Source organism: Phaenicophaeus curvirostris, chromosome Z, assembly GCF_032191515.1.
Source record: "Phaenicophaeus curvirostris isolate KB17595 chromosome Z, BPBGC_Pcur_1.0, whole genome shotgun sequence".
Taxonomy (NCBI): domain Eukaryota; kingdom Metazoa; phylum Chordata; class Aves; order Cuculiformes; family Cuculidae; genus Phaenicophaeus; species Phaenicophaeus curvirostris.
Genome location: NC_091431.1, coordinates 26,035,712 through 26,043,036, shown reverse-complemented (window position 1 = coordinate 26,043,036; position 7,325 = coordinate 26,035,712).

The window sequence follows — 7,325 nt, the reverse complement described above, 5'->3', positions numbered from 1 at the left end:
GCTTGCATTAAGCAAATTAATGCAGTCATATTTGAATGAAATGCAGTAGATGTAGCTGTGTGTAAGAAACTTTTTTAAGCTTTTTGCTGATCTGAATACATGTGAAAATTATACTGGATAATTTTGTATTTTTCAGAGGCCCTTTAGTTAACAGACATGTTTCACTTGTCAGAACTCATAAGAGAACTTGCTGCTTGTAAGTATGATGTAAGTGAAGAGATGTTGGGAACACAAACTCATCTTCTCCGAGTTGTGTGTTGTTGCTGTCAATTTGTGCCATTGGATCCTACTGGAATCAGGATTTGTGAAGGAAGAGGTGACTTATTTCACTATGTGGCAATGATGGGTTGATGTTAAAATTTGACACTAGGAAATGACATCACAGAAAATATTTCTAGACATAGAAAAATACGCAGTTGAATATGTTAAGGTTTACAGCCATGCTTAATGCAACTTGAGAAAAACCTTCAGTGGGAAAGAAGGAGACTATTTTTTGCATATGTCTTATCTGTGGGGATGTTACATCTTTGTGAAAATCTTGAAAAGTCCCTGAGTTTTTGCTTTTCAGGAAATGCAACAAAATTCAACAAAGATTTTAGGCTATGCGGTTACAGCACAATACGCTGCACAGGTTTAGAGATGCTAAGCAAGCAATACACTTGAGATTGTGTAAAAAGATAGAGACATTTGGTTATGTGTCACTAGTTTAATGATCTTTGCACAGCTAATATACTGAATGGGAAGTCAGACAGAGTTCAAGTATGCAAATTGAAAACAATGAACCTGAAGACTCTCTAAGGTGCTGCTTAAATCCCAAAGGCCCCTTGCAGTCTTACTTGAAAGCTCCCAAGCTGTGTTCTGCTTACACACAGGATATTTGCTTTGTAAGATAAAGTTGTTGATTCCCTCTCCTCTTCCATTCAAGGCTGTTTCTGTGTTTTACGTTGAACAGTCACTGAATAAAATGCAGGACTTAAGACAAAAGTGCGCAGCCTTCAGTGTAAAACCTTACACTGGTGTAATGGTCAGTGCAGCTGCATGACCTCAAAATTTATAGCACCTTTTCCTTCTGTAGTTAACCATAACAAATGTTAACATGATGCAAATCTCCCCTAATACATAAATAAGGACAAATAGTTTGACTTGAAGCTGGCAAAGAAATCAACTAAGTTTTATCTAGGAAAAAAATCTAATAAAAAGGCAAAAGATATAGAAGGTAAGATTTTATTTAATACAAGTATCATACACAATGAAGCAAAGCAATGCTGGTAATTTAATTTACTGAAGACCACTGTGTATGTCACTCATGGTTTAATTTTCAGTTACTAATCATAAATTCATTGTCATTGCCTCTGTGTTTCTCAATATTATATCATAATATTTGCTAAATTAATTTTCCATCTTTCCCTGTTTTAAAATTAATCCACTCTCTATAGAAACCATGTTTATATTACACATCCATAAAAACTTCATAGTTCTTCTAAATATATAACATACATATTTACAGTATATATAATCAAGTAAAACTTAAGACTTACAAATCCTGAAATAACTCAAACTGGTTTACAACATTGCTTTAAACTATTAGAACCATGCTAATAAGACCATGCTAATTAATAATGAGCTAACTAAGGTACTCTAAAAGACTGCCATTGAGAGAGCAATTTATATTAATCTGCAATACTTTAGTTTAGTGCTACCTTCAATAACAGTCTGCACAAAGTTACTTGCAGTACAATGTCCAGGGTACACATTAATAATAGCTTCTTCGCAGTCAGGCTTATCTTATGCGAAGTTTCTACATATTTATGCCAGCAAGAGTTAAAATCACTTGACTGTGTCAAAATTAAGTCCTGATATAGTAAGGCACAACTCTGGAAAACTGAAATTTACAGCTCTAAATGTCTGCTTACATCTGTGGTGAATTTGTTCTGTTGCTCTCATGTTATCTTAGCAAATAATAACTGTGACATCTTGAGAACTTACTGTGCCATAAGTTCAGCATGGGATCACCCACATCTGCCATGACAGAGAAATAGCCACAAAATAAATTCTTGTCATAATAAGTCAAAACTGAGTGTTAGCTGGAGCTTTATTGCCATAATATATATTCACTTTTCATCTGTTCTCTTTCTATAAATAATGACACTTTGATAATCTCTTCATCTCCTCCTTCCCTTTATCTTTTCTTTAAGTTGGATTTTTTTATAAAATAAGCACCACAGGTGCGTGTGAGACAATTCTTTCATTAATAGATGCAAATAGAATAGAAGACTTTACAAAAAAATATTTCAAAACTTGCTGCCTGCAGCAAAACTCAAAGATGAGTTTTAACAATATTCTCCATAACATTTCATGGATTTCTTTCCATGTTAAAGTTCACATCTCTTTGTTGAACACCCTAATTTTTCTCTAGCACAAAAATGATCTGTCTCCTCTAGAACTGGGCAACACTTTGAATTCGAAAGCAGGCTTTTGGAGGCCTGGTCTTTTCTGCCTTATGGAAAGAAGTAAAAGTTACTGGAAAAGGTATAAAGAGCTATCCTGATGTGTTTCCTCTCATAGCCTTCTTTCGGTTTTAATGTCCTCAGGAGACAAAGAATACAGAGTATCCTTCTTCTCAGTCCAAGTCTAAAATCCACAATATCTACCTGTTCTTTTGTCTAATTAAAGTAGAAAATTAGGCTAACCTTGCTAGTATCTTCTTCCATTGTTCAATGTATGTTCCCAAACAACAACTCCTGTCATCTACTCTGTTCCTGTGCTGCCTGGAAAGTGTCAGCTTCATTATTTACCTTTCTTCAAGTTCCCATCCCATTTACACTTAGGGCCCATAACTTATACAAAAATATTTGGTTTTTTCCGATAAGTGCACAGACATGCTGACAGAATTTGGATTACAATTTTCAATAAAATTCTGCTCCTGTGGATATGACTGCAGACAAATGGCACTGACTGTAAACACTAAGGAAAAGGAGTCATCCTTTTTCAGTCCTGTCTTGTACATATATAAATAAATATAACTAATACTATGGAGGGTGCTGGGACTCCCAAATAACTTGAGAAGTCAATGAAAAGCCAGGAATAAATCTTCATGTAATGCATTTTTATTTTTCTGATACAAAAGAAAAAGCAAAAGCGGACAACAATTTTTTGGAATTTCGTTCATAAAGATATACTCTTGAAAGTTTAATGAAAAAAAGAGTAGAGTTTAAAAGCACTTTTTCAGTGGACAAACGTCACTCAATCCTTTGCCTTTTCTTGTAAATTTAATTGTCAGTTTGGGTGTGAGATCTGTGTTGGTGATAGTTCAGGGAGAAAATAGTTGAATTGTTTCACTTAGTTTTCATTTGTATGTTTCATGTCATAGAGGAACTACCCTTCTTGCTTAGCACGGAAGTATTTGTTTTATTCAGCTGCAAAAGAGACTGAGCTGAGTTTTAGCAAGAGGCTTCTGAACAATGTCAAGCTGGCATGTGAAGAAGCTGTGCCAAAAAAACACAGATAAGCATTTCCACAAGAAAACAATTAAATTACTCCTGCAATGGACAAAGCTGATGCGAACAGAACTTAGTTAATGGTTGACAATATCAATTCTGAACCCTCTTTTCTCTTTTTTTTTTTGTTTCAGAAATACCACTGGGAAGGCAAAAGGCAATGGAAGGGAGGGATTAAAATGAGGTGTCCTATTATGCCCTAAATGAGTTCCTCTCTGAAGATCAGTGACCTGTTTCTATTTCACTTTACTGCTTTACTGTAAAAATGAAGGCGGTATTTGCAGACAGATTTACTGCAGCTCTTTAAAATTTTATGACTGCCCATGCAGTCCTTGTTATGCATTCCCAGGATTAATGGATCAGCTATGGCGATGTTGTTGGCATTTTGTAGCCTGACCTTTTGACTGTTACAATTCTGTAAGAGTAAAGGAAAAAATGTTATAACATAGCAGATTGGCATCTTTTGCTTAAGTGTTACTTCCATTATTCTTAATTTTTAATTCCACTGAAAGATTAAATGTGAAACTGACTGCTCAGGGAATATTCCTAGCAGTCAATCAGGCAGTGGCCTTTGGCTTTGCAGTTACTTTAGTGTGGAGCTTTCTGCTGATAATTTACTCTTTTGACTTTCACTGAGTACAGAGAAATACCATAACATCTGTGGATACCTTATCACTAATTCATTCCAATAACCTGATTCTTACACCACTTCTATTCATGGTAACAATGACACCCTGATTATTGAAGCAACATAATACCTCATTTCAAAGCCTGTGGCTTTACATAAAACCCTATTATTTTTTGCTTCATATTCATACATAAAAAATCCTGAAATTCCTATAGGGTGGTAGAATTTAAATGTGCCACTATTTACCTAAGTTCATGTGTTGATTGTAGTCATCAGATAGCCCTTACTCTGCTTGTTCAGGACAGCACATTTATCTTGGTTGTAATGCTACTCTTTTTCTTTGAAGCACTCAGTGTTTTCAGCAGTCTTCTGCTTTGATTTTTTTGGCAGACTGAAAACAGAGTTACAAGTTCCGAAAAAGGAAAATGTGAAAGCAGTACCTAATCATTTTTCCAAAGCTTTAATTTTTTTTTTTTTTTTTAAATAAGAGACCACTTCCTTACTTTTGTAGGTAAAATTATCTTTCCCAGCTTCTTACTGTTAGCCCTACGGAGCACGTTGAGGCATAAGGGGAAGACGAGGCATCCTATCTAGTTTCCCCAGGTTACATGGGTGTTAACAAAGTCTGAACTATGGAATCTTCCTTGTTAGTAGTGATGCAAACCCAATAAGAACCTGTCTTAGGCAGCAGACTGAGCTTACAGAGATGGCAATGTAAGCAAAAATAACCCCAAAATCATCTGAAACAGAAAGCAAAGCAAAGCAAAAGCCGAACAGCAGGGAAAGTTTGACAGTGTCATCTGAGGCAAATTTAACAGCAAGCTGTTCATTGGCCATACAAAATTACAGTGTGTCAAAGGCAAAGACAGTAGCCTATCGGAATGTTTTGGCAAAGAAGGAGGAGAGAGCATATATCACACAAGTGCTATTCTGCTGGCAACATGCTGTAGTTCATTCAAAAAATTAGTAAGAATCACTCCAATGGTTGCAGAGTGTATTTTCCTGTCAAAACTTAGATCTAGAAAGCAGAGCTATATTTTCAAAATAAGTATCCAAACCCAGATTTTTAAATTCATTTTAGTACACAGATGGCCTGACATTCAGTGAGATCAAGATTCTGGACATTCCACCGAATTAAGCTGTGGATTCAAACATTGTCCTTATTTTAGAGAAACATGTTATTTTTCTTCTATTCATGGATCATATGCTTTACATGTCTTCAGAGCTCTTTTCCTTCAGATCATCAGACAACTAAACCCTTCGCTTTTTCCCTGTTGTGGTGCTGTGGCAGCATCTGAGTACTTCGTTACTCAAATTCTGTCTGCCTCTATGAACCATTCTGGGCACAGTTTTAAGAAGGAAAGGGCAGTTGTGACTGGGCATTGAGGATCAGTAGCTCAGGGAACAAGAGCTAAAAAGGCGTACGTGGTGTTATGCAGAAACCCTGCATTCTCCTGCCACAGTGTTGTCCATTGAGCACCAGTCAACTCTGTAAGACTGTTTTTGTTTTGTTTCCATCAGTCCAGTGTGAAAAGTGTCATTACAATTTGAAACACCGTAGTTTCAATACTCTCTTTAGATCTCCCATTGAATCTTTTCATGAAAAAGAATTTTGTAATGCCATACATTCTCCAAGCTATTTTAGATAGCAAATCTTTCATAAAAGGCATTCAAACAAAAGGAGTTTGGTGGGGAACAAGAATATACTTGCTAAATATTTGTGCAATTAATTTAAAATCAAGACACCCAGATTTGCTGACAAGCTGATTTAACTTCCAGTAGAGGATATAATCGCTACTAACAGGTTATACCTGCAGCAAAATTCATTCATATAAAGCAAATTAACCATAACTCATACTCACTCTGAAATTTTGTACTTATTCAGACAGGCTTTTGTGTACTGAGCTAGTATTCTCTGGCACTAAAGTTAATATTTGAAAGTGGATAAAATACATGTTTTGAGTTGAAAATGAAGAGATTATTGATGAAAAACAAAGTGGAACAGCACAGGACTTTTCCAGTTCCAAAACTACTTGCTTTGGATTGTTTACAAGAAAAGGGAAACTGGGCTAAATGTGAGAAAAGGAGGTTTGATTTTGTTTTACTTTAAATATTAAGCATCCATAAAATGGGAAGTTGCTAAAAACCATTCAGTGGAGTTTTCCATTGCCAATGCTGTCTATAGTTCAGTTGCACCTTTTGCCTTTAAGAAGAATGCAGGATGTCAAATTTATCTATCACTTAACACTGTTTTCCTTTTTAGCTTCACAGAATCACAGAATCACTAGGTTGGAAAAGACCTCCAGGATTGTTGCGTCCAATGATGATTCAAGTATGATTCTCCAAAACTTATATCAAAAGAATTACTCTGGGATAGTCCATATGATCTTAAATAATTTGGCTAAACTACTAACCTGCTATATAAGTGCATGTCAAACTTCCCTATGTAGTTTCTGTGGCAGACAGTTCTTTGTTCAGGTTTATGCCTAGCTTTCCTCCATGAAACCTGGGTTTCATGTGGTCTGCTGACATCTAAAGGAGTTGAAGTCAGGCCTTTGAAAGATGACAGAGTGAGCTGGAGCAACATAGATGTGCAGCCACATGACAACTAGCCACGTGACAACTTCTACAGAGGCTGCTTGGTAGACTGTTACCCTGGGCAGAAGGCAAAGGGGAAAAGCTAGGGCCAGTGACCCTCTAAACTGCCCCAGCAAGATTTCTTGTAGTATGTCTATCACATCCCCTAATGATGTTTACATTCCTTCAGCTAACATATGTTGATTAGTGCAAAATTTAGACTACATCTGAAGCCTGTTCCAAGCCTCAAACTACCACTGTTTTAAGCTTTGTGCAGACTTCAAGGAAGTGACTCCTTATGTTCAGACCATGTTTTCAAACTTTTTTTGCAACTCCTATAACCTGATTTTTTCATTTGTTTGAAAGTCTGAATTTCTGCCACAATGCACAACTTCTGCAGATTCAGAAAGTATTTGGAATAAGATGGCCACATGTTTTAAAACTATATAAAGTCCGTGCACATGAGTAAGAGCTCTTCTCTTTTCACTCAAGGAGTAAGACAAGTTGCTGAGAGTGTACTGCATGACCTCACAGTGTGCGCGTAGTGCGCAGGAGGAGCATCGTGTTAGGTCAACAGACCTAAGTGCTTGTGCCACAAATGGTGTAACAACAGCCTCAATGAA